Raw genomic sequence first — 13,363 nt, forward strand, 5'->3', positions numbered from 1 at the left:
CTGGAGTTAAGTGCATTCAGAAAGTCTGGAAGGTTGACAACAGATGAATGTATGAGCACGTCTCCTTTTGGGAACAAAACTGAACAACTCAAGTAAACTCAAGTTCAGAGGGATCAGAGATCACCACTTTGTATCTACATAACCGGATTAACATCTTTATCACGCAGTAAACAAAAAGTACTTTTATGTATTACATTGAAATTGTATTACAATTTACAAATTGTAATACAGTTGTATTACAATCAAGTTCTTCAGTTATTTAAAAACATTTTTGTCCCTTAGATAAGGGAAATCTAAAGCAGAAACTATCCTATTCAGGATAATACATTCATTGTGAGACTTTTGTATAATCTTTCTGCAACCTACTGAGCCAATTCTAATTTCATTGAAGTTGTAAGCTTCTATAAATTACAATACTTCCCCTTTCTTCTTTACTATATTTTTTCCACTGCTTTTACATTGTTGCCATATGGTCTTATACTCCATAATGTGATGGCATGTACTGTGTTCTTTACTACCTCCATAACCCAATGGGTTTGATTTTGATTTCTGTAGCTGTTTTTAACTTGAGCTGTTTCCATTGCTCTTCTAATATGGCAGTATTCTTTGTATGTGTATTAACTATGATAATGTCATCACTTATACATTTGCAATGCAACCCAACCTTCCCCATTCCTTCTATGTTGCTGAATCATTTGAATTTGATTACAAAATTTTATTCTAAAGCAGAGAGACAGGAATTTGTGATAAGGGTACATATGTTTGTGGCCTCTTCATCTGTTCTGACTTAATGTCTACCCCCTAGGGAACCACAGAGGTAATCAATTATGAAGACTGGCCTGCCTAAATATTAGATAGTGGTAATTGTAGTAATACAATGAGAAAGCAAAAAGACATTATTCTAGAACACCTAAGTATCACTGAACCAAAAAAACTCTGTGATTTTTATTGACTGATATAGTCAGACACATTTTAATTCTGCAGTTGTTTGAAGTTACCAATGCTTTACAGCTTTTTCCCAACCTTACCCTGTAAAATGCTGTGCTTTACTAGATGCCAGGTTGTAGAATGTTTTTCTAAAGTCAAATGAAATTGAGATGACTTATTAGTTCACAGAATAATCTTTAAGACAGATCTTACCCTAAACCCTAAACTTATGATTCCTGCATTCAGCCTTTGACTGTGAATTTTTTTTTAAAGTGAAATATTTTCCTGTTTCTGGAAAACCAGGATGTGATTCATAAACAAAAGTGCACATTTCTACTCCCCATGATAGCTAAGAACTATACTTGGGCTCTTCAGTTTCACATAAAATGAACAGAACTCAAAGCCAAACATCATGCTTGGATCCATATACTCAGCAAGCCACTGAAAGTCTTACCAGAATGTAATGTTATTCCTTGCAGACTCTATGACAAAATTAAAGTTGATATAAACAGCAGTATTGCTATCCCCATGCAGCAGTCTGAGTACAGGATATAAAGCTTATTTTACAGCTACTACTGCCCAACTATTAACTGAAAAAGTAAAACTGCTATTCTGTAGCATTTTCTAAAAGAGGATGGGTTCCAAAGCAAAAACACTGTAAACTCCCTGAGAACAGTAAAATATAGTCAAATTACATCTGGGTCCAGCTTTTCCATTATAAATCCCACAGGAAATTATAGTTTGCAGATCGAAACTAAATGTCTCAATGAGATGTGATCTAAGTGCTCCAGAGAGGGGTTTTTACGAAAAGAGCAACTAAAAATACCCCAAAGATATTACTGATTTTCTCTTCATTTGTGTTTCTCTCTCACATTTATTCGAAGTTTTAATCTAATTCATAAAGAAACCACTACTTTCCAGGGATGTTTTAATTAATAATTTACAAAAGAAATACAGTATTTTTTATTAACTTGATATCCTTAGGACATACCAAATAATCTGCTTTATTTAATGAACCAAAATCCAGATGTGGAATGAATCTTTTTAAAAGATTGCTCTACTGCTGTCTTCAGAGATACAGAGGAATCATCTTTTGTTGTTGGAGAAGTTATTGCGCACACCCAGTCATAATAGTCAGCCAAGTCATGTGCTAGAATCCCAATCAAGTTTTCAAGTACTTGCATCAAAAATACGTCAGGATTATTGTAAGTGGAAGACCTCAGATCACTGCAAAGATCTGCTTTATTCAAGGTCCTTGAAATGCTTTTGCTCATGAATACCCAAACGTACTTCAGTTTGGTACCACCAGTGATAAGAGTGGCAACAACAGCTTCCCTTTCCTTCACTATTCTCTTCAACTTTATAATTTCTCAAACCACAAACTCATCTTCAATAAGCTATTGTTGTATTATATCTCCAAAGTTTCCAAACAAGGACTCGTCTCTGCTAAATCAACATTTCAACAAATGTATATATCACTGCATTGTTTTTGTTCATCACTTAGCTTCTCTTGATTATTGCAGCAATTTCTTGCAGACTAACTACTGGTTTATTTACTTTGGGGGACATAGAGCAAGTACATGTTTTTCCATGAAATTAATCACAGTTCTAATTCAAGCACCATCCTAGGTATATAACAAAGATACATTCATGAGCTTTCAAAGGAAAAAAAAAAGATCAGGCAGATACAGATTAAGAATTCATGTCAGAAACTGCTAGATCCATCACATCCTTATTACAGAAAGCCTATTGCCTTGCTTTGATGCAAGAGGAAGTGAGCACATGGAAGGCTATAACCCATTGGTAACCCATTGGTACACAGCATACTATATTCTCAGTCTCCTACCCAGAGTTTATCTGATGCCAGAAAAAGTCACAGCTTGCATCAAGCCAAATATATTTTCAAAAGTCCAAATAAATTTTGGATTATATGTCTTTCATGATGTAGAAGCTGATAATGTCTGTGTCATTGTCAGGAAAAAGCCTGCAAAATGAAACCCTGCCTCCCAGGGAAGACAAAATTCAGTTCTGCTGCAGACTGCAAACTGTAAATATTAGGATCCTGCACCACACACAAGTATAAAATGCCAAAGGATGGATTTCTCAACAGGTAAAATGCTGTAAAGAACTGGAACATGAACAAACCTATAAAAATCTTCAGCATGCAACAGAAGAGGGCCTATTGTAGCCTAAAGATTAATACAAAAACAGGATGTATGCCCCGTAAGACATTTTAATTTTTGACACAAGACACTAACATTTTTTCCTGTACAGTTTGCAATATAAATGTGGATGCTAGCAGTTCTGTGTATAGCAACGGAAAATATCTATTGAATTGCCCATCCAAGTAATTAAACTGTTGTTATCCTTACACAACACTTATCATTAACTATCTGGCACCATTAGCTTGACTTAAGTTGTCATACCTTTACTGATTCCCAGAAGATTACGTTGGTGAAGTAAGACATATCACAGAGTTCTTCCTCATAAATAGCTATGGCAAAGAAGAGAATGTTTTGTTAAAACCATGGAATATTACTTTTTTTCTTTTAATGATGTAGCACTGTTGTTAACAGTCCAAGGGAATTTTTTATGTTCCTTACATAACTGAATCCAGACAGCCAACTAGGAAAATACAGCTGTCCTCATTTGGGGGACCACCTCAGCAGACAGGCCTACAAAATTACAGTGTGCTCTTTGGATAAGCAAAGCAGAAGCCAAGTGATTGTTTCAGTTATTAGAAACATAAAGTCAGCAAGAGTCAATTGTCCTAAGTTTATTTGCAAAATAAAGTTCGTTTTCCAACTGAAAACTAATTCACAAGAGGAAGCTGAATTAGAATGTAAAGGACATGTCTGTATCCAAAAGGGAATGAAAGCATTGGTAGTACAACAGGTAAAAATTTGCAGAGTTAAAAAATTAATTGGAAGGGGGAAGACGGTCCAAGGGAAGATGGTCCTGGGGACAGGGCACTGGAGCTAAGTTCAGAGGGCTTGATTCTACCATTAGCCTTAAAGGACCCTGGTTTTAGGAAGTACTGAATGTCCAGACTCTGAGAAGTTGGCCAGTTTAAGGTAACAGGAGATTACAGACCACATCAGTTGATTCTGGAAGCTCCCTCTTTCCTTATGGGTACAAAGTATATTGAAGATATAGTTCTATAGAGTATAATCCCTTCCCTAGCTCTGCTCCACATACCTCCTTTCCAAAAGACAATTTATTTCCAACGGGATCCTGAGAGAGGCAAGAACATCAACAGCAGTACTGCAAAGCAAATAATTCACTGAGCTCTCCAATCCAACCCTCTACACTCTAATGTTTTTCTTTTAACAGCTGCCAGGTTTGCATCTTTTACATCCACAGAAAGCTTGTTTCCCCACATAACTACTCTATGAAGAGCAAACTTTATTTACTATATAACTATTATATTTAAAATAAAATAAAATAAAATAAAATAAAATAAAATAAAATAAAATAAAATAAAATAAAATAAAATAAAATAAAATAAAATAAAATAAAATAAAATAAAATAAAATAAGTAAATTTTAAACCCCACCATAATTCATTACCACTTATTTTTATTTCATAGTTGCTCAGTCAAATCAGTGCATTTACTGCAGAATAAAATTGGCATACTGTGATGATTAATCAAACTTTTAGTTTCTGATAATTTCAGATTATTTGTGGCCAGTGAAATGGCAACTGCTTGCAAAATCACTGCAGCAATCATTTTTTGACCTTGGTTTCCCAATAACGTGCAGCACCATTTAGAAGAAAAATCACAAGGACATTTAGGCAGGTATTAATCTAATAGGAAATGAGGATCATGTAGATTAGGTTATATAAGCAAGCCTATGATCAGGCAACAAAGAAACCATCCTCACAATTCATGACAAAGAAAAAAAAAAAGGTATTTTTAATTGAAAAAAAATTAAGCCAGAAGAGACATAGAAACATAGAATCAGAGGATGGTTTGGTTTGGAAGAGACCATCAAAGATCTTCAGATCATCTAGTCCCATTCCCTTGCCAGGTATCTCATACTAGATCCAGTTGCTCAAAGCCCCATCCAACTAGATGATGAAAATTTACAATGATGGGGCATGCACAATTTCTCTGGGCAACCTGTTCCAGGGTCCCACCACCCTCACCACAAAAAATCTCTTCCTTAATCCAATCTAAACCCACTTGCCTTATATATAATTTCAAGTCCTCTCAAAGACCAAAGCATATTTTGTTTGCAGAGAACAAAGCATATTGCTTAATGCAGAAAATACTTCAGATTAACAGATCTAAGTGAGCAGTAGCTACTGATTACCAGAGCCATCCCATCTCCATTCTAGGGATACTTCACATACACTGCAAACATGTAAAATGTTCCTTGAAATTAGCTCACTTGTAACATGCTTGTACTGCAGAATTAAGCACTGAATGTCAGGCAAAGCAGACTTGCACTAAAATACCTCAGTCAGTTACTTCACAGCCAGACCAGGCTTAAATATGTCCAGGTTTTTGTTGTTGTTGTTGTTGTTGTTGTTTTTCTGTCAGTAGCTTTTCTTTTGAAAAAGCAGGGGAATTCTTAAGGATGTATTTTTTAAGAACTCTTTCCTCCTTCTCTTATCTTTTTTTTCACCCTCACAAAAATCTGCTATGGCCAATGAGCTAAAAGAGTTCCTTTAGGGAAAATTTCACATCAGTTTCAGGTACAATTTTCTCTATGTTATAAATGCCAATACAATATTCCAATTAAAATAATAATTTGGTTTATTAATAAAGATCGAATTACAGAATTTCGATAAACCCACCAACAGCGGAGATACTTGACAGTCTTTTTCCCGGGAAAATGCCAAGGGTGAACCGTGAGACACAGTCTGCTGTCTCCCCTTCGGTTCACAAATTTGCCCAGTTCGGGGCTTAGTTTTTATACACTTTATTCTGCCCTCGACAATATTTCCCCATATTTCCCTTTGTTTCCCGGCTAGCTATTCAAATCCAAGGGTGTCTCTGACCAGGCTGGAAAGAGTTCTTTTCTCAGTTCATATGTTAATGTCCAGTTTCTATAGATCCTTATGGCTGATGAATGGTCGAGATATGGATGATGAAGGGAGAAGGTGTAGTCAGGAACCCTTGATGTTTCTGCCACATTATCTCAATGGGTCTCCTCCCGGTGCACGAGGAGGCTGCTGGTTTCCCGTAAACCTTTTGTCTCTTTCAGAATGCGGGTTTCTCAGGTGGCGGCTGCCTTTTCAACATTTGGTTTAGCCAAATGTTACAAGGTGTCCTGAAACTTACATTTTCATATAACACACACAGATATATAGTTTTATAGTTTTCAATAACATTTCATTAACTATAAGACCATGAATTAATCATTTCACATTTTTCACATCTACACTTTCTTCTCTGAGGTCATACTCCAGAAAGCTAGTACTTCTACTTCTAAAATGCCTTCTCCGTCTCCAGCAGCCAATATATTTATTTGACTAGGTAAAAGAACCCAAATATATTGTGTATTAAAGAGACCAAATGAAAGTTGAAAGTTATACAAGAATTACAAGAAGCATGCACACAATTATGTGCTTTGAGTTCAAAACTACTCTCAGCATTGTATCATTTTTTATTTAGATTTTGAGGCAGAAACCTACATGGACTCCAAAATTACCAATGACTCCTGTATACTTTGATAACATTAATATTCTTGGTTTCCATACAGTAAGTCAGTTTGATTTTTGCTGCTGCTATCTCAAAAAAGTCCTGAGCCAATAAGTTCCACAGTTTATTCATATTTTGTGTGAAGAAGCCCTCTAGATTAGAATTTTGTACCTATCAGATCTACTTAATATTTCCAGAGCCTATGTTACACACCAGGGAAAATGTGGTTAATAGAAAAAATAATCAGAAAACCAAAGACTGTTCACAGCATCTACTGCATTTCATACAAAATCTATGATGTATTCTTTGGCACACAAATAAATAATTTATTATTTTAGGGGGTTTTGGTGCAATTTTCCATCCCCTTAGAACTGTTTCATTAATGGAGTATCTTGGTTCATCTCAAAATTCTCCAGTATTCGTGAGTTTCACACACACATAAGCACATGACTCTATTACTTGACTTTTTGGCCATGGTTTTTAGCTAAATAATAGTAGTTCATGCTTTGCAGTAGCCATACCAGCTTACATGCGTGATGTGAGAGCAGGCGAGCATGATCAATGTTCTTGGCCCCTTTTCTTTTTTTTCCCTTATGTAGGAAATAATTTTGGAAAAGTATGTGCATGAATTACAAGTGACAATCATCTCCCCTAAGAAGCAGATTCATTCTTCATAAATAAAGTACATTGCACAAGTGCAAAACAGAGACAAGTTTTTCTGGTTGCTCATCACACTATATTGTCTGGCCATTTTCAAATTCCACCAGACAGCTAGGCATCAATTCCCTTGCCTGAACACTGAAATAATGCTTCAAAAGAGACACCATGAACTGCATATTTTTTTTCCCAAGGCTTTTACTTTGGATAGTACTTCACAGAACAGTAAAATGGTACATTCCATTTATAACAAATATTTGGAAGAAAAACAGCCACATTTTTTTCCTCCAACTGCATATCCCCATGAGCAAGAATAGCATATATTCAACAAAGAGAACTGTGCTCTATTTTTGTCTGTAAGCTGGGTGGTCCAGTTGGTTACTGCACTGGCCTTTCTTCTCTGAACACTTTGATTTTAATAATAGCTTTGGGAACAACAGAATATGAGTATGACAAATTCATCCTACATGTCCTGACTTGTGTTACAAAACCTCTGTACAATATACAGTGTGCGTTAATATACTAGGGAAATTTAGAAACCAAAGGAAAACATCAGTGTATAACTTTTGCATAAATTAATTTTGCAAATATAATAAAAATTTAAATGAATACTTACACTGATTATATGATTTTTGACACACTTGTTACAGGTATTGTAAAATGTCTGTCAAGTATTACATCAGCTGGAACTTCGGTTTTTTTCCTCAAGAAAATATATCTGTTACTTTTTACTTCTTCTTATATACATCTTTCTAACCTATCTAGAAATCAAGATAAAGGGGAATAGGTAATATTTTCCATTTGCTAACATTTTTAAATACCAGCAACATTTTAAAGGAACCTTAAATGCTGCTTGGTGTATTTCTGAAGGGCAAAAATTTTTGAGACTCTGTAGGCTGCACTAAGAATGAAAGAGCATTAAGAAATGCAGTAGTGGAGATAATGTTTGATAGACATTTTTTAAAGTCATTGAATTAAAATTAAGGTTAACCCCATTACAGGAGACTGTTAAGACAGGCACATGCTGTGGTCCAAAAGGAAAGTTCTTGTTCTTTGAATTCTCCAGACTCCAGTCCTTGTTATTGAACTCAAAGGAATTGGAGCCCAACAGAAAGGATGCACTGTACTACTTCTTACTACACTTCTCTCTGAAATTTCTCATCCTGCCAACTGGAATGATATAAACTGCACAAAAAAGGACACCTTGTGTCTCCAGACAGAGAGCTGACCCTTTTTGTTACTCCTCTGAGAGCCAGGGGGTCCAACTCTGATTTGTTACCATAAAGTACACTGGCAGAAAATTATCATGTTCATAACGCTCTGTAAATACTATACAATTAGAGAATGTAAAACAGAGTTTGGACCTATACAATTCACCTACCTCTAACCAAGTGAAATCAAAGCTTTCCCATTTGAAAGCCTGAAGTGAGACACCCAAGTTAAAGGTAACTTGATTTTTAAGTACAGAGAAACCGCAATGCTTAACCAACCTCTGTTTCTTTCAACTGCTGATAATGTTGTACTCTAAACACAAAAATGCATCATCTTTCAATTGTACTACTCTAGACTTTGGACTTCAATTCAATAGACATTCTGTGGTTAAAACTGTAATACAACAGATAACACTAGACTGTGACCAGTGTTATTTCAGACCCAAACCCCCCAACACATACACACACAAACAAGCAAACAAACAAACCCAAAAAAGAACAATGTCAGTTTTTCAACACAGAATTAACTGCTTTATGGTCTCTGAACACACATTAGTTAAGTTGCAATGTTTTATAAATTTTATTTGATTAGCTGTGTTTTTTCTCTTGAATTTAGTGTTCTTAAAACTTCTGGAACCCAGGACAATTATTTGCAAGAATCCACAGCAGGGCAAAAAGATTTAACAGACTCAAATCAGACAAGTTTACATTTGGGAAATTTTAGCAGCTGACACAGATCTAGGTCTTTGCCTTTCCAAGCATTCATCTAACTGTATTTCTGCTCTTTACCAGAGTTTGGGTTTCATTTTTTAATGAAAGCCTCAACTGGCATCATAAATTATTATACTGGATCCATTATGTAAAGAAATACTATAATGTTGACTTTTTCTCAGCAAAACCCTCCTGTTTCATTACTTCGCTTTTGCAGTATTAGAAGTATTTGTGACCTATTGTTGCCCTTGATTTGTATTACTAAACTGTTACCTTACGGTATACATTGACAGTACTGCATATTACACAAAACACTGTATCTTTCAGTCTTATAATCTACCATAGTACACACCCAGAGTCAGAAGCACTTTCCTTCACTTTTCTGCAGCTAAATAAAAATCATAATTATTTCAGATTATATACAACATGCAGATGGAGAAGATCCAGTGATAATTATCACATCTGAAGTACTGAAATTATGAATAATGGTTTGATTTTCTTATGCTCTTTTTGGGAAAAGAAAGTGCATGTAGTAGATTTATCAAAGTATTTTGAATTAAGTATTAAGGCTTTAGTTATTAAAAAGAACTGACAGTTCTGCTACTCTGCTCAAGAAAGTACTCCTAAAACATGTTATTTTTGGTAGTAAAACCAAATTGTTGAAAGACAGAAAAAAACAGTCTGCAGATAGTCTGCCAACATGATTGTCAAATACTGGTGTTTCTCCAAATGTTTTTTAAAATAGTTGAAATGCCCAGATTAATTCCTAAAAAGGGTAAAATGTGCTGGCAGAACTCTTCACTTTAAAGTAAACTGGGACAAATTAGGCGGTCCAAGAGAACTAGAATTCACTCCCTGCTGACAGGAAAAATCATTGCAATGTTATACCCTAAGCAAGTACCTCTCCTTAGACACTCAAACTCATGACAAGGAGATTATTCAAAATCCCAGCATGGGGATCCCAGTACACAGGTCTCTAAGATGCTGATCCTATAAAGCTTCTATAAAGTGTCACCTCAATGACTAATAGTTGTCCTTAAAAAGTTTACCTTTTGTCAAAACACAGCAAACTCAAGTCTTTCCAACTGAGGCTTTTCAGTCTGCAAAGTGACTCCAGATACCCCCAGGCAGCACTCTACTACAGTGCCCCACTAGGACTAAGACGGTTTCCTTTATAATCTGACTTGGCTATTCCTTCAGGTCTGCTGGCTCAGACTGTGACCCTAACACAACTGTGTCCAATATTTTCATCAAAAATAATATGGAAAGCAAGGCACCAGATGTCTGTGATAATACCTTCATGCCTTTGAAAAAGTATCCATGCTGACCTTAAAGAAATGAAGTACTTCTATACAAAATCAAAATTGCAAAATAAACCGAGCAATAAAAAATAAATAATTTAAATAAATTAGTAAAATACATTATACTTCCTAAAATAATTTGTGTGGTTTTTTTCCTTACTCTTCTCTCTTCATTCAGGTTAAAATTCATGCAATGGGCAGAGACCAACTTAAAAAGCAAAGTGTAACTTTGCATGCTGTCATGGGGTTAGCACTGGCCAGATGTTAATGCACCCATGAATATATGTTTTTTCCTCTAACAACTACTGTGGGATGTGATCAGGAACAGAGCAGAGCAGGCTTAAACTTAAAAAACAGAAAAACAAAACTTTATTACATTACATAAGAACAGAGATAGAAAACTCTAAACACACACAGAGACAGAAATAAAAATTTCTCAGAACATTTCTTCTCCTCCCCCAGTTTCTACCCTTTACACATTACCCTCTATAGACCAAACCTTTGGGTTTTAAATCAAACAATCACCCCTCAAAAAAACCACCAATCTTCAATTCAGCAAGGGAGAGAGGAGTCTCTCCTGCACCACAGACTGCTCCTCAGGAAACGTAGGTGCACTCTTTGTGTGTTTCCATGTCACCTGTGGCACCGCCCAGAGAAGTCTGCCAGGGGACACTTTCTCTTTCTTATGTCCAGTGCTCTCACCACTGTCCATAGGCTGAAACTACATATAGGGCTCTTTTAAGGATGCTTTCATGCCGAGCTCTCCCCATCTTTCCCCTTGGGCTGAGGGCTTTTTTTCCTCTGCGGGCAGAGGGCTCCACCACACCCTCTCCCTTCTCTTCTCTGCTCACTCCACTCTTAAAGTGCCAGTCACTGTAGCAAAGTCGAGCCAGCGGCATCTACCCAAAAATGCAGTTTGTGTTCAAAAGAGACTTGAGTTCAGTCTATGGCTAACATTATGCAAGAAAAGTCCAGCTCAGAAGCAACTCTTCTTAAATTCCCTGCCCATTGGGTTCTTTCTAATCGTGCTTTATCATCTCGGTCCCAGGCTGTTTTTCTTTCTCTTCTGAAACCACTAGCCATGAGAATCAATGTCTGGGAAAAAAGTTTCCTTCTGCCTCAGAAAGGGTTAACAGTCTCTGGCTCCTGGCAGGGGGCTGCAGGCTCAGGCACTCCCAGGCTGGGCAACTCCCAGGTGGCTGGGCATCTTTTCCCAGAGGGGGGGGTGGGGACACACAGAAGGCACCTCCACAGTTTTCCACCCCTCCATCCTGGATGGGGCAGCTCAGCTCCAGTCCTGTTCACTCTCTTCCCCACCCCGGGGCCCCAGCTTACTTCAGTTCCGCGTGGTTCTCCTCAGCCTGGCCACGTGGCTCCCCTCCCCCACTCAGCCTAAAGCTGAGCAGAGGAGAGGAGATGTTTCCCTGCTGAAACCGGAACCCAAAAGAGACTGAACCCCCCTGGAGTCCTGCTTTTAAGCCCTTGTGTCCTCAGAGGCGTGTCCAAACCTCCGAGTGACCAATCTAAGTGCCAGCACAAAACCTGATCACTGATTGGCCTGCCCACATCCCCCTGGAAAAATTCACCTTCCCCCCCAACCACGACACATGCATTATTAATCTAGAAGCAAATATTTAGCTTAATTAGATTTCTACAGATCAAGTCCAAGCCTCATTACAGTTATGTGAAATGAGAATGACTGAATGTGTTATTGCTTTCAAATTCAGTTCTTATCCAAATGCCTAACAAAACAACCTGTTTGTTCAATTCTCATGAAATACATATCTTTGTTTTTACAACAACTGACCAATATTATCTATCAAAATCTAAATACTTTGGTGTTACAGGAGTCTGACCAGACACAGGCATGCTCCAACACTGGTATCAGTTGGTCTCCCCAAGTGTCTTGGTTTTAGTGAAGCTTGGCTCTGTGCTCATGTGTCTCCAATGGCTTCTCATGCACATAAACCAGTGGGATTTCCACTTTGCAGTGACAGGAACCCATATAACTTTTTTCTGGTTTATACAGGATTTCTTTATAAATGAAATGTTGAGCAGATATACCTCTCATACTCAGTCATGGAGTCTCCATAACATATACAACAACTATTAGCTGGAAAATAGCAGCACATTCCCCTTGCAGTTATGTTACAGTCCTGTTGAAGAATAGGGAGAAATAAGGTATATATTTACATATATAATTAGGTTTTCTCCTAATTGCTGTTTTTGAATACAAGATAAGGTTGTTTCTATGAGCAATTAAATGTACCATAATTTCCTAGGATTTAAAGTGATTTGTGTTGATGGAATTATCTTTGTTCCCACTCACTCTCTCTAGATCTAAGCAGTTCCCTGGTGTGCTCTCCAAGAATAGTTCAGTTAGTTTCCAAGTCACTCAACATATTACACTTTTAAGCAGCTATGTGCTAAAAAGCTTTGACTTGCCATTCTGAATCTTTAATGATATTGAAACTGTCAGGCAAAAATTAAATTCTCCTGCTGTTCTGAGAAGCAGGAGAAAGAAGATGACAAAAGACCTATGTTAATATTAACCATAGATGAGAAATACAATGACTTTTTTGGAAACTTAGGGCTCTGGTTAAACAGGCACAGGCTCCTTATTTCCCCTTTGTAGCCCATTAATTAAAAAAAAAAAAATAACTGCAAATAAAAAAAGTAACAACAAAGAAAAACAATTAGCCAAATGGACTGAATCAGGAAAAATCTGTATTTCTCACTGGTTTTCTGACTGTTGTTATTTCTAATCATTAAATTGTTGTAAGTATGTTCTACAACTCAGTATTCTTTAAGCAACTTGTGATGGTTCACTTTCTTATGCTTATAGCATCCTTCCAAGATTATTCAGACAGGGCACTGAAGAAAGAGATCTGAGGTACCTAGGAGCA

This window comes from Prinia subflava, chromosome 1 (assembly GCF_021018805.1).
Source record: "Prinia subflava isolate CZ2003 ecotype Zambia chromosome 1, Cam_Psub_1.2, whole genome shotgun sequence".
Classification (NCBI taxonomy): Eukaryota; Metazoa; Chordata; class Aves; order Passeriformes; family Cisticolidae; genus Prinia; species Prinia subflava.